At 31.0% G+C, this 16397-nt stretch overlaps 1 long non-coding RNA gene across 3 annotated transcripts in view; it reads right to left on the reverse strand.

The window, feature by feature from the left end:
• Window positions 1–282: 282 nt before the first annotated feature.
• Window positions 283–16397, reverse strand: part of LOC142874822 (uncharacterized) — a 264628-nt gene continuing 248513 nt past the window's right edge. For all 3 annotated transcript variants that reach the window (XR_012922426.1, XR_012922427.1, XR_012922425.1), the window contains one exon: window positions 283–1309. This is a non-coding gene — a long non-coding RNA (uncharacterized LOC142874822). The remainder of the gene's footprint in view (window positions 1310–16397) is intronic.

Here is a 16397-nt window from a genome sequence, read left to right on the forward strand (position 1 = left end):
TTTGAAGGAAAGCATTGCCTATAGAGAGAGGAATAGCAAGTTGAGAGGTCCTGAGCTAGGAGAGTGGCTGGCATTTGCTAGGAATATTAAGAAGATCCCATGAAGGTGGAGAGTGGGGTGCTGAAGGAGAAAGACACAGGAGTTCAGAGGATTAAGAGTTGGAAGGAGGGAGCCAATGCTGTAGGCACTTTAGGCTTTGCAGAAACTTACAAAAACTTGGAAACATTTTCCTTAGCCCTCACGAAAGTACGATCAAAAAGAAATATATCAATGACTAAAATGTTCTTCTGATGGAACTTTTATAATAAGTTTTTATTTACGTATTAATGCTCAGGAGTAGTTGCTGAGTGGTATGGATGAATTGTAGTCAAAGGAGTAGAACAAAATTTGGTAGACTTCCATTATGCCTGATGCCAAAAGCAGAGATATATAATGTTTTTATATAGTTAAGGTTATTACAATTAGAATGTAAGAAAAAGAAATTTTTCAATTTTCTGTTTTGGGGAATCAATGAATAAAACAAGAGAATGCATTCTTAAAGTTGTTTTTAAATTAAACTCAATGATTTTATAGTTAATTATATTAAAATTTGGTTTTCACATCTGAAATTTTTATGATAAATTAACAATAGAATGTCTTTTCTTTAGTGTGAAATACACTCTAATGGAAATTTATCAGGCATGGACTTTGGTATGAAAACCAAAATTATTAGCCAAAGATACTTAATTTTTATGGTTGAATTTCAATATATATTGTAAAATAAAGTAGTAGGGTGGAAATATTATTAGTCCAATAAGAGCTGTGAGGGGAAAGAAGTTAAAGGTGTGAGGATTTTTCTTCTGGCTTGAAACCAGAGTGAAACTTCAAAAACTCATAACCCTTGTTTTTCTTTGCATTAAACATTGTCAAAACTTTCCACTGTGCTTAAAACAAAGTCAACACTATGTAATAAAATAGTCTTATAGAACTCATAGCCTATTTATCTTGCCTGTCTTATTTTTCTCCATCCCTAACATTTACTTCCTCTCACATTCTGAGCTATGGTTATATTAAAAATCTCTCAGCTACAAGCATAAAATGTCTTTGGATTCTCAAACAAGCATTTTTCATCTGTCTCATTATTTTGCCCCTTATATTTCAGTTATCAGATTAAATATAATCTTTGCTGAGCATCCCTTTACTGATGTGGTCAGATATATTTTTAGATATAATTTGTAAGTCTTTTTTCTTCTTCTCTTACCACATTTTCTTTCTTTTTCTCCATAATTAGCATAGCAGGTCTCATGCCTTTCTGCCTCAGGGGAGTTGTCTGCCAGGGGGAAAAATAAATAGAACAAGTCAGCAGGACTTCTGGGCTTTTGTCTTCAAAATCTTAAAATCATCAAGGAAGGTTACGGTTGTCAGTAAAATGATGTATGTTAGTAGAAGGAAGAGAATAGTCCCAGCCAGGAATCATATGAAAAAATTATACCATTCAAGGAGAAGCAAGATAGTAGTGCTGGATGTGTACATCTCAGCATTTGGACTATTTTTCCTGCCATTGCCCAAGTAAGACCAAAACTAGAGATGGCTTATGCTTTGCAATACCCTGGAGCTAAAGAAAGTTCAAGGATTGTAGTAATGTTCATTATAGCTACTCAATACATGTTCTTTGACTGGATGATTGCAACAGAGTATAAATGTAGAGCAGAATAACACTAGATGTAACAAGGCAGCATCTCCTAAGGGCTTGGAGCCATTGAGAGCTTGTAGGAAGAATTGAATTAATTTACAGGAAATAAGGTGACACTTCTTATACCTGTGTGCTTTGAGACATATTGCTAATAGTAATATATGGCCCCATAGCAATCTATGACTATTATAATAAAATTCACCACATTAAATGTCTATTGCTTAATTGTTTGTGTTTTCCCTTAGAAAGGGGACAGTTTGGGATTGTTCCCCAGTTTATTTTGCTTTACATTTTGTCCCCAAATGCCTAACAATAAGTGGCAGTTAACTTATGTTTTAGTAACAGGGTAAGTGATGAATTAAAAGTTTGACCCCCTGGGATGAATTTCAGTTCATATAACATTATTGTTACTAGAAATTTTAGAAACCATATAATTCACAGTTTTATATCTGCCACCTAATAATCACTTCACTCTGTGTTGCCTATCCACCTCTTTTTAAAACTGCAGCCACATACCTTACTGGCCATGGCACTGTAAAACACTCAAAGTAGTACATACATTTTATTTACTTTTGTCTATATTGAAGAATAATTTTCTCCCTGATGAGATTTTAAACCTATTAAGTAAGAAACAAACATATGAAGATCAATTTGAGAAGATGATACATATCTATGGACAAGTGGGCCTCATAATGCACTATTGTAGGGCTTCCACTTCCATAAAGTTTTCACATGATGAATGGAGAGGAATCCATGTTTTCAGCAGGCAGGTAGGTAAGAGAAAGACAAAGTTGTTGAGCCAGGAATTTCTATTTCATTATTTCCAAATTTACCCATCATGTGTGCCAGAAACAAGGCTCTTCTTATAATCACTAAAGGTTAGGAAGAAGGTTGAATTTATTGTCATTGTGCTTGCATGAGCATCAAACTTTCACAATGGGGTTTAGCAGCTCAGAAGAAAATTCTGCTATAACAGTGAATTGCTACTTCAAGAAATGTAGCAAACCAGCTCTCTTGGTGTCCCATAAGATGATTTTATGGAGAAATATAAACATTGATAAGTCCAAGTACAAAGAAACTTTAGACATTCCTTAGTCCATTTATTTAATGTATAATATATTTTACTTCCTTATGTTTACACAAGAATGATGCATAATAAATATCTAGGTCTAACTAAACTTGAAAGTGTTCTTTTTGTAAGACTGCAATAAAAATGCAACATGATCAGAATTTTTCCATAACAGGGTTTGTAATTTTTTTTCTGTTAATTAGTGTTAAACCTAAAATAATGGAGTGCCTTGTAATTGATGGCATCTTATAGTAAAGGAAATAAGATAGTTCATTGAGATATACTTGTAATTAATGAGTCAATATAGAATGGGAGTAGTACTTATTTAACATTTCAAAGTTAACAAACATACAGGCTTTTTTTAACAATTGACTATGAATATTAATTTAATTCATATAATCTGAGTTGATAAAAGAATAAATAAAATGCTCTTTGAAATAAGATTCATAAGAAACATGCTGAAAATTTTGCCTGTAAATAATAGTTACAAATCTTGTGTTTAATAAATTCTGGTTCTCAAAACCTAGTTCTGTCTTCTAGAAAGAGAAAGTATGAGGACCCATTTTATTTTTATTATTTTTATTTTATTTTTTATTTTTTTTAAGACAGAGTTTCACTCTGTTGCCCTGACTAGAGTGCCGTGGTGTCATCCTAGCTCACAGCAACCTCAAACTCCTGGGCTCAAGTGATCCTCCTGCCTCAGTCTCCCGAGTAGCTGGGACTACAGGCATGCACCACCATGCCCAGCTAATTTTTTATATATATTTTTAGTGGTCCAACTAATTTCTTTCTATTTTTAGTAGAGATGGTGTCTTGCTCTTGCTCAGGTTGGTCTAGAACTTCTGAGCTCAAATGACCTGCCCATCTTGACCTCCCAGACTGCTAGAATTACAGGCGTAAGCCACTGCACCTGGGCCATTTGATTTTTATTTTTATATTATTGTGAAGAAAAAAGCTTTTGGAAAACTTCCATTCCTATATTTTGCCCATTTTTTGATTGAGCTATTTGCTTTTTTCTTGCTGATTTGTTTGAGTTCTTTGTAGATTCTGGATATTCACGCTTTATTGGATGTATAGTTCACGAGTATTTTCTGCCGTTCTGTAGGTTGCATATTTACTCTGTTGATTATTTCCTTTCCTGCAGAAGCTTTTTAATTAAATTATATTTATTTATTTTTGTTATTGCTCTATTTGCCTTTGGACAAAGATATATAAGAGATGTATTTCCCTATTTGTTCAAATCTTATGTAAATTTGAGATTATTATACATATACATTTATAAATGTGTAAATATACATATAAAGAAAAGGAGAGGAGTGATATGAATAATAAAAAGCCCAAACAAAACCTTCATATTTAAAAATTTTAATATTAATCTTTCCATAGATCAATTTCATAGATTTTTTTCATATTCATCACTACTTTTAAGCTATACTTATGCTTTTTTTCTGATATGTCATAATTGTCTTATAAACATACTAAAGTGGATATAGCCTCGTATGAACTAAGAAAACTTATTTAAAAAATAAATGAATCAGCAAATGAATAAAACAAAAGATTATAAACATGATTGATCTTTAGGGATGTTGAGCTCCACATTGATCAATAAAGATTCAATCAATGAGTGTTGATTCCTTCTCCAGAACACTTCTCAACTAAATTGTTTTATTAAACAAATTTACCTCAAATGTACTGCCTTCAACAGAACTGGAAGAATCCACAGCCATGTAAGGATGACTTGATTTACCCTCAGTTAAAATTGAACTCATAGTAGAAACAGTAAGACATTCAGTGTGCTTGAGAAGTGTGAACACTTTAAATGACCTAAAATTAATTTTGAATTATATAAAATCATTGTATATTTAGTTTTTAAAATGGAAGATTTATTACTGCTACATGTAGAAGTTGTGAATATAATGACATGCAACATACAATTATTTTTTGAATTATGACAATTGTATTCAACTTGGTAACTGGGAAATACAGTTACCTACACAGTTACCTACACAGAGTAAGGTAATTAATGCCTTTGTGTATTAATACATATCATACATAATTTTTATGTTTACCAAGACCTGTCATAAAAGGTCTAAAATTTTAATTACCTTACTCTGCGTAGTCTTTTGGTGATTTTTATAATTCCCTTGGAAATATTTCCCAAGGAGTTTTTTTTTTTTATTTTGTGATATCGAAATGGATATGAAGAGTTATGAAGATATTGTGAATTTTATTTCCTTTATGTAACTTTTTTATCTGTCTTAATATCTATAACATTTTTTCTTTATCTTTGAGTTTTAGTATGTTGCTAGAATATATTTTTGATTTGACTTTATTAATTTTTTCTGAAATATGGAGACACGTCAATCTGCAGATTCAAGTCTGCATGCTTTAGAATTTTGAATGATTTTTTGTGCTAATTTCTCTAATTTAGGCACATCAATTATCATATGTTTTATTTTTATTGACTATCCTTTTTTATACTATTATTCTTTTATGACATTTATCTTTTTCTTTTGTTCATCTGCATTCTGTGCCGTTTTCTCAAGATTTGTCTCCCAAATCATTTTCAATTTTTCTTTGGGTGAATGCTATACATTGTTAGATGTTATGAGCATTTTTAATATTTACATTTATAATGTTTATAGTTATTAGTCTGTTTTTTCATTCTGCTTTTATTTCATATTCATAAACAAGATAAAATGAAATTACATCACATATTTTCTAATGTTTTTGAAATTATTTTCTTCTATTAATTTTACATTATTCACAGCTCTCTCTCATATTTCATCTTACATTTTAATGTACCATTAACATATAAAATATGCATTTTTAAATATATAGCATTTTGGGTCCATATCTTTTTGATTTTCGTACCTGCTATTGTAGTGTAAATACTTAGCGAGGTAACTGTTTTCCTGGTATTAACATTTAAATTATATTCTGATATCTTCCATCACAAACAATATCATAAAAATATAACCATGGATGCTATGGCTTAGATGTTTGCCCCCAAACTTCATGTTGAAATTTGATCTCAAATTTGGAAGAGGGGACTAAGGGGAAGGGTTGGGATCATAAGGATTTACTCCTTATGAATAGTTCAATCCTCCTTGATGGGGTAGAAATGAGTGTGTTCTCTATTAGTTCCCCCGAGAGCTGGTTGTTTAAAATAGCCTGGCACCTCCCCTTGTCTCTTTTGCTTCCTCTCTTGCCATATGATCTATGCATACACCAGCTCTCCTTGACTTCCACCATGAGTGGAAGCAGCCTGAAGGCCTCACCAGATTCAGATGCAAGTGCCATGTTTCTTTTATAATCTGCAGAACCATAAGTCAAAGAAACCTCTTTTCTTTAAAAATTCCCCAATCTCACATACTCCTTTATAGCAACACAAAACAGATTAAGATGATGGAATTTGAAAATTTGTCTGAAATAGAAATTCCGGTCTTTGAGTATACACATATTAGTATAATTGAATAATACCAGATTATTTTCTATAAGACAGATGATTTTCTACTTACAATAGTATTGTGTCCTGATAAATCCATTGTAATTTGAAAACATCAGAGGAAAGTGCATTTAATATCCTAACCTACCCAACATCATAGCTTAGCTTTTCCTACCTTAAATGTGCTTATACACTTTCATTAGCCTACAGTTGAGCAAAGACATCTAACACAAAGGTTATTTTATAATAAGGCATTGAATATCTAATTTAATTTATTGAAAAGAGTACACTGTACAGTATTGGTTGTTTACTCTCATGATTGCATGGCTGAGTGGGAGCTGCACCTTGCTGTTGCTGTCCAGCATCACCAGAGAGCATTGCATCACATATCTCTAGTCCAGGAAAAGATCAAAATTCAAAATTTGCAGTACAGTTTGAATTGAATGTGTTTTTATATGTTTGAATGTGTTTCAATACAGTTTGTATTGAATGTGTATCTCTTTGGCACCATTGTAAAGTTAAAAAATTCTAAGTCAAACCATGGAGAGTAATAGATTGAGTATATATGTACCAGTTCAAATATTTTCTAGCACTGGATAATTGTACTAATTTCCACAAATATATGGTATTGTCTAATACACAAATTTTTACAAATTGATAGGTTTGAGGCACTATGCTATTGTTTTAGTTAGCATTAATCATCTTAGTAGTGACATAGAACAGTTTCACATATAGCATTCAGTCATTTTACTTTTTCCATTTATTCCTATTTGTCACCTGTGCTCAAATAGTATTGAATAATGTATTTCATTTCTTTTTCTTACTGATTTCCAGATATTTGTGCATGCTAGATTTTAATACTTTTTAAAAAATTTAAGACATTGTATTTGTGTTCTCATTATATCATGGGGATATTTTTATGACATATCAAGTTCCTACATATACATGTATATATCTATTTCTGAGTTCTTCAGTTGTTCCATTGGTTAAGGTGTTTGTTTTGGTCCTAGTCCTAGTATATATTTTATTATTATTTTGCAATTGTTGTTTAATATTTGATACACTGGGTATCACTGTTTTGGTATTTTTTGAAGTACATTTGCTATTTATAAACATTTATTCTTAAAATGCATTATATCATTTTAATGAAATTTAATTGCATAGCATACATATTTACATATAAAATTATAAATAAAAATATAATAAATCTTTTGTCTTATCTTAAATGTATTTTAGAAGACCTATGTACAGACTTCTGTTGTATATATACTAAGAGAAGGAATAACTGCACAACAGAATATGTATATCTTCAATTTTAATAGATGATATCAGTTACTCAAAATGTTATTCACTTCCAACAGCAGTTAAGGAGTTGCATTGGATTTTTGACATTTGTTATTAATCTTTTATTTTATTTATTTATTTATTTTTTTGGAGACAGAGTCTCGCTTTCTTGCCTAGGCTAGAGTGAGTGCCGTGGCGTCAGCCTAGCTCACAGCAACCTCAAACTCCTGGGCTCAAGCGATCCTCCTGCCTCAGCCTCCCAAGTAGCTGGGACTACAGGCACGAGCCACCATGCCCAGCTGATTTATATATATATATATATATATATATATATATATATATATATATATTAGTTGGCCAATTAATTTCTTTCTATTTTTTTTATGGTAGAGACGGGGTCTCGCTCAGGCTGGTTTTGAACTCCTGACCTTGAGCAATCCGCCCGCCTCGGCCTCCCAGAGTGCTAGGATTACAGGCGTGAGCCACCGCGCCCGGCCTTGTTATTAATCTTTTAAAATATTTTTTTTTATTTTATTAGCCATTTTGGTGGGTATATAGTAGTTTCTCAGTTTCAATTTGCCTTTTTCTGGTGCCTATTAAACTGAACACCTTTTCATATGTTTGGTGGTCATTAACCATTATTTTGGGGTATACCATCTGAAGCATTTTTTCTGAATTTCTATAGCTCCATTTTCCTTTTTTCTAACTAATTTATAGAATTTTTACAACTTCATTACCACCCATGGATAATCATGAATTGACTATGTATATATTATTTTACTGATATGCAAAGTTCCCCATTGGACCATTATTTCACCCGATAGTATAAAGTTACTTTTAAGGTACTATGAATTACCCACTACAGAGAGTTTATATAAAGAAGAAGATTAATTTAGGAATAAGAAGTCTTTAAATTGCTTAGAACCTTGAAGTCCCTGGAGTACGCTAAAAAATATAGTTTTGTAGTCACTGGTGTACAAAGATACAAATTTGAAGGTTTATGGAAACAGAATAATATACATGGAATAGATAGATTTTCTATGTTCAAAGGCAAGTTACTTTTTTGTGTTTGGACTGTATCTTATCAAAAATCCTACACTAATATATTGGTGTAATATATTGATATAGATATAAATGATACATATATAATTTTTGAAATGATAAACTTTCACTTTCACATATTTATTGAATTTACAAATGAAAAGTTATTTGTGATTCCAAAACCCAATAAACAAAAACCTCATTGCACAATGTTTATGTTCCTCTTCCTGTGATTTCCTTTTTTTTTTTTTCCGGAGAGTTTAGGACATCTAACACCCTTAGTTGAAGTTGAATAACAGTCTTTTGAAGTATGATTATGTTTTAAAGTTTAAAATCTGACAATTCTCAAGAAAGTCAATGCTATATTTAATTTTTTAACTAGTGACATTCCAATTCAAATTTTTGCTATTCTTTATTTAGCAATTAATTCTTTGGGCACCAAAGTACTTACTGATTATTTATACATACCTGTGGAGCTAAGATATTTTAACAAACCTACTCCCTTGCTGTCGCTCATTGATGTGATATTTTCAGATAATTTCTTACTTTCCTGTTTCTGTTAGATCTGTCATAAATTATTTGTAAAATGCCCTAGTATTTTGCCCTTTTTAATAGTGTTTCACACATGATATATATACATATTGGTACAGTTATATTAATACTTTAGATATGTTTGATGCTAACATTAATCACCAACTTTAATTCAATATCACTTGCATCTATCAGACATCTATTACACGATGAGAATTGAGCTAATTTTGCTAAAGGTACAAAGTTGATTGAGACAGTTACTACTAAGAGATATGCAATGTATTGACTAAGTTAGGTAACTAAATGGGAACTTTGGATAATGTACATATGGAATATTTATTTGGACATCAATGATTTAGAAATATCTATATGCCATAATAAACAAATCTGAGGAGAACTTTTATATATGGAGTGAAAAATAAGAGACAATTCGACCTTAGCCAGACCCCCATAAAAATTGATGAGCCAGATTGTTTAATTTTAATATAATTTATCAACTGCCACAGCAATAACAGGTCGAAACTTTGCAAAAAGTAATAACAATAAAATTTCTATCTCAAGATTTCTGAAAATGCATTTTATTATATTCAAACTAAAGCAACTTATCTGTATCATTGAAGGAAGTTATATATTCATATTTAATAAAAAATTTTTATAACATTGTGATAACATGAACAGCAAACTGCTAATTGAATTTCCTAGACAATATAAAATCATCTGAAGTGAAAGAAATTACATTGTCCTGTAAAATGCTGAGGTAAAATCTGTTTTGCAGAAACAGATTGGCGTAAATAACAGAGTAGTCATAAAAATAAAAGCAGTGCCTAAGGCATAGAAAATGTAATATATCACTGTAAAATGTGTTGTAAGTATTTAAATCTAGATATAGGATTCAGGTATATACCAATAATTGAAGATAGGATTAGTGATGGAAACTTTATAAAGATAAAACCTACACTATTGAGTTTATATTCAATGTGATTCCATTTCAGTTTTTCCTGGTTTGTTTTATTATAAAAAACTAAAAAAGAAACACATCCAGTTGTAATCTGACATCTCAGATTAATTATCTGACATTTCAACAGTGCAACAGTGCAGATATGAAGTATTTTTTAATGTGTAAAATATTTCACAAATTAAGGAAATGTTTATTCAATTACACAATTTTAACTATGTTTTCATATACACATGTGTGTATATATATATCTATATATATATGAAACACAAAGTTAATTTAGTAATTACTCATGCTAGCTATTACTTTTATATGAAAATATTTTATTGATCTATAGGAATTTGTGTGAATTCACCTCTACAGTGTAGCACATAACTTAATAAATCCTTGGAAAAAAATACACAGGTTCTCTTACACACACACACACCAACACTGAAAGTGAATTTTTAAATACTTTAATTTAATAATTAGGAGACTCAAATAAAAAGGTGATTCTTTGAGTGGAGAACTAGCCTCAGTTGACAGAAGGTACATTTTTATATGTTTACTAAAGCAAGGAGTAATAATAAGTGTAGTTAAAAGTGAGGACTGTCTGGCTCCCATAATATAAGAGCAATTTTAAATTAAAATGTATATTTTCATCTATAGCATTCAAACTCATTATTGATTTTTATTAGATAAGATAAAGAAGGAAATTCTTTTTAGTTCACCTCTCCATTCAACAAAATATGTGTTCCATGAAGAGAAATATGAAGAGAGTAAAGAATGAGTTTACTTAATGAAGTACATTTAAGAGGAATAATTCTAAAACAGTAAAAAAAAAAAAAAATAACTGCGACAAAGGAAGGAAAGCAGGCAACCAAACAGTGTATTTGGCTATTGTAATGGGATGATCAGATGCTCTGCTTCCAGATATAGCCTTATAAAAATTTACATGATAGCAAAAACAATGACAAGCTCAGTCATTAAAATACACATCAACAGAGATTCAAGAAAATGTCCTTAAGAGGACATCTCAAAAATTGTTATCTACAGTGTCAAGCACCATGTGTTGTTTTAAAGCACATTATTTGTAAGATGTTGCTACAACAAGAGATGTCTGGGAATATATCTAGTGGCTAGATAAGTTGTGTTCACATAGATGAAGTTTTCAAAATCATACAATTTGGTTATTGATAAGTATTCTGTGACTAATCACTTCTTTAGTATTTACTAAAAGGATCTTAATATGTTTATATTATGTTAAAACTTTATTTTGCACTGTGGAACAAGGAAATATCATCAAACCAAATTAGAATATGGATTGTATAACAAAATATCTTTATTAAGATGATTTTTTATAATTATGTGCTAAACATTAATTAGCAAGTAATTTTCCTTCCTTTCCTCTCTGATCCTATTGCTGCATTAACAATCCACCTAATAGATGTATATTTTATTTAAACAACCATGCACACCAAGAAAAACTTGATACAAACACTAAGCTGAGTCCACTTGCAAGAGCCATCCCTAAGTCTTTCAATAGGCTTGAAACTGACACATAATCTTCTCATATCCCCATAACAGGTTGCTCTTGGTTTGATGATTTATTCAGACTTTGTTCAATAAATCTATCTTCTTTTCTGTAAAATACTATGCCAATGCACTTCCCAGGCCTATATTTCATTTTCTTACCAGGAAAATTTTAAGTATGGGAATTTTATCTGTGATTGTATTGGAAAAGAGAAAAAAGGCACAATTAACAGAATATCAAATTAAAATTTCTGGGAGTTAGTAAGTAGATAGAACTAGATTAGGGTAAATTTCATCATCATCAAGTAGCACTTTGAAATTGTGTATGAAATCCATAGAAAAGAGTTTGAGGACATAAAAAAGTTATGATGTATGTGTATGTCTATTAAGTTAAAGACTACCATGATGTGATATAAATATGACATACCAATTTGTAGTTCTCTTTGGAGTTTACAAATTACTTTCTCAAACCTTGCCTTATTTGTATTTATAAAAATACAATGAAAAATATTATTTCCATTTAACTTATAATAAAAATTTATTATAGAAAATTTATTAAATATTTCACAGGTAATAATTAGCAGAGTAGAAGTTAAATTAAACTCCAGTTTTTGTGATGTTTTGATTTCATGATACTTGCTGCTATGTAACTATAAAAATAAAATGTTTTGTTCTGTTTTGTCTGAATGTTAAAGATTGTAGGTTGTGCTTACTCATCTTGTCTCCTCTTCTTTTCCAGAGAAAGATCCCTGATTTTAGCTGCCACATTACAGAACAGAATAAACATTTTTTCCTAACCCTCCTTAGCAGGGTGAGGACACATATATAAATTATGGCCAAATGGGTTGTATATGTGAAACAAAATATGAGGGACACTTTTCTTCTTCCCTATTCTAGTCTATGACCCTGACTATGGATGTGGTAAAGAGATATCTCGGAAGAAAAAAAAAGGAGAAAAAATATCCTAGGAGTCCCAGGAAAGAAAGAATGATAGAGGTTCTTAAAGGAATTGTTGGAATAAATTTATCATACTATTTGTTATGGACTGAATTGTGCTCCCTCCATCTCACCCAAATTCATATGATAAAGCCCTAACCCCTAATGTGACTATATTTTTATGTATGGTTTTAAGGAGGTAATTTAGGTTAAATGAGATCATAAGGCTGGGATCCTAATCTGATAGGGCTGGTAAATTTACAAAAAGCAAAAGAGACACCAGAGTTCTCTCTCTCTCCATTTACACACAGAGAAAAAATCAGGTGAGGACACAGTAAAAAGATGGCCATCTGCAAGCCAAGAACAGAGACTTCTCCAGAAACCAATCTTGCTGGCATCTTGTTCTTGAAGGAATAGCTTCCAGAACTTTGAGAAAACTAACATTTGTTGTTTAAGCCACTTGGTATGTTGTATTTTGTTATGACAACCTGAGCAGGCTACAACACTATTCCTTTACTATCTTTGACTGTGTACCTTCTATATTCTTTAAGCAGGTAAACACATGTTCTATTTAACACTAACTGTTATGACTAGAAAATTGTCAACTGATGATGTAAAAGGCATTTTGAAATGATATGTCTTAAAATTTATATAATCTAGCTGCAATATTTTAGTTTAGAAGGCCCTTCTAAGGCCCTTAGGGTAGCATCTATTGGTATAGTTAGCCATCATGCAGTATATCTTAAATTACAAGGAGAATTTAAAACAAAGAGATATATCATATGCAAAGAGATTTCTGCTACAGACAGAAAAAAAGTTGGCTTCAAATATAAGCTCTGAATCAAAGGTCAAATGGGCAGGTGCTTCTTCTTGTGTATACTTATTGTATTAATAATTAGATACTTGATATTAATAATATAGGTGACTCATGCTTTCTACATAGTAATAATAAAATTTCTTTATTAGACAATTGATATTATTACTTAGAACTTTGCTCGTATCATGTCTAGGTCTTATAGTGATGTGCATATATTAAAATATATAAATATATGTATATATATATAAAATCTCTACTCTCACACACACATCCATATTCCTGTTAAACAACAAATAATAATTGAGCATATGTCAGACTTGAAATTTAGAGGCATTTGTATTCATACAGTGATGCATCAGGCATGTTTTTCCTTTCTCAAAGACATTGTGTTCTAGGTTAAATACTGCAATGCAGCTTACTGAAAAAATAAGATACAATATGTTAACTAACATGGACAACTTATATGAAAGTCACAGAGGCTCAAAATATGGAGTCATACCTGGTGGAATTACAGGAGAGCCCTCTTGTAGATGACATTCAATTTGAGGTTAAAGGGAGGATAAATGTAAATGGAGGTGTAGGGTTAGACTGGATACCCTATGAAGGATATCTCAATCAACTGTTAGTGATATTGTGAAAAAAATTCCCTAAGAAATGTCAAAGTTTGATGTGAAAATTTCAGATGCAGAATAAAGTTGCTATTTTTGTTCTGTATTTTTAAATAATAATTGTAGTATCAAACATTTCCAGCTAAAAATGTTATGTCATCTGCCGAATTTACATTAATTTTCTCCTTAATATCTGACTCCAAATGGCACTATCAGGTGTCTCATTTTGAATGCAAAATAATGTCATAGTCTGAAGGTGAACATGGGGTCAAAACTCTTATAAACAGAAATAAAGTTAATTAAAGATAAAAGAAAGCATAGTAAAAAGCAATTATACCTTTATCATCTTTCACATTACATTGCATTTCAAATTCTTTTATTCTACCTACATATCATTTTTAAGAGAGTTTACATGGTGCAGAATTATTTAAATGGATATAGTGCTTCAAACATTTTGGGAGATTAGCAAGCTATTTCATCATATTTTATCAAGAAAGTATTTTATTCGAGATTATTTCTGATTTTCATACCTGCCTATCTACAATTCTTCACAATTATCTTAAGATGCTTTAAAATACAAGCAAAATTCTAATGATCTTTTTAAATGATATCCCAACTTCTCAATTTTATTCTTTTTTCTCTTTAAAATTTTTAAATATCCATTTAAAAATACTTGGAATTATAAGCCAGTGTTTAAAAAGAGAGTAGGCACAAGTTTTATACTAATTATACAAGCATACCACCAGAGACAAATTACATAAAAGAGATAAAATAAAAGAATGGGAAAGATGGAGAAGCATACCTCCTAAAACTCACTAAAATAGAAATATTTCTCATTGAAGTTTTACCTTTAATAGCTTCTTGTTTTTGTGAAGAATCCTAATATCATACTCTGTAAACTTTGGCTCATGCATGTAGAGTGTCCTTACTTTTGGAATGCCTGTACCTGGCTTTATAAGGTTAATTCAACCTCTAAAATATATAGTTACTACTTGTTATCATTCCTCATAACAATACTTAGGCACCCCCTTTCTTTTTTAAACATGAATTATCACATGCTTCAGTGATGAAATGAAATAATTATTATTAATGAGAAATCAATAAAATATTGACTCCTACAACATGAATTTGTCACATATATATTTTAAGCAAAACTGTTTTGGTCCAATACTTTTTCTACTGTTCTCCTGGAATTTAATAATGTAATCTGAATTTTCAATCTAATTCTCTCTAAAACTAGGAAACATCATGTACAATGGCTTATCAAAAATACACTGAACATACAAAAATACAATTTTTAAACAATGTTCTTTGAAATGTTCTTTTAAAAAAGGATTTTTTAAATGTATATTTTATCTTAGTACATATCTCAGGCCATGCAGGGTAGAAACCCTGAATCCATTCTTATATTGTTTCAAAATAATAATCATTTTCACTAAATAAATATATTCATAATTTTTAAATGTACTTTACTAATTGCTCCCCTCACAACAATCTTATGTCAGCTCATTGATGATTACTGAGTTCTCAAACTAGTAGATTTATCTTACATGATCATGTTTCACTCCCTCATTTTATAGATGCAAAATTGAAGGGTTTCAGTAATGGCAGGTAGAGTTAGAAGTGTTGGTCTATGTTATACTGCACATTGCTATTTGCCAAAAACCATATTGTTTTATTGCTGTCACACTTAGCTACACCTCCAAACCAGGCATCCTCAAACTACGGCCCACAGGCCTACATGCAGCCCACCGAGGACATTTATCCGGCCCACCGGGTGTTTTTGCCACCGCTGCCTGTCCTGCTTAGCAGCCGACTTGTTCCGGGCCCACAGTGCGCATGTGTGGAATGCCTGCCACACTCTCCAACACCCTCCAATGGTCTGAGGGACAGTGAACTGGCCCTCTGTTTAAAAAGTTTGAGGACCCCTGCTCCAAACCATTTTCTCCTACTGTTTTCCCTTCTTCCAAAAGGAAAAATGTTACTGAATTTCTTATATTTTTCCTCAATTTACATTTTTACAGTCACAACTTTTCTTGAAGCTTTTTCATTAAAATTATTTTGTGCAGTTGATCCCTTACTATGATTGTACTATAAAACTAACTTACAAAGTGGAAAATTATGAGCTGAAACAACAAAACAAGGAGATTTTAAAGAAGGTGCCCTTGGAATTAGAAACAAAATTGGTATGTATTTATAAGACCCCTTCTAAATATCTTTAGTTGTCTTCCTTTTTCTTAACTTCTATGCCATTTTTCATAATTATATCTAAATGGAATTATCTCTATTTTAATAATTAATCTGCATAAATGTTCACAGTTATAAAGTAGTAGTCTAATATTTTAATCATTTCTCCTAAAAGTATTAAATTACAAGCAATATATTTAGAGTAAAGTAAGATGCAATTAAATATTTTTTGAGAATGTCTTTGCTTAAATATATTAGCAAACCACCTGTGCTTACCTAAAGCCAATACTTAGAAAATTTGATTCCATTCCATATATTTACACAGAAATATAGTTCT

Source organism: Microcebus murinus, chromosome 13, assembly GCF_040939455.1.
Source record: "Microcebus murinus isolate Inina chromosome 13, M.murinus_Inina_mat1.0, whole genome shotgun sequence".
Classification (NCBI taxonomy): Eukaryota; Metazoa; Chordata; class Mammalia; order Primates; family Cheirogaleidae; genus Microcebus; species Microcebus murinus.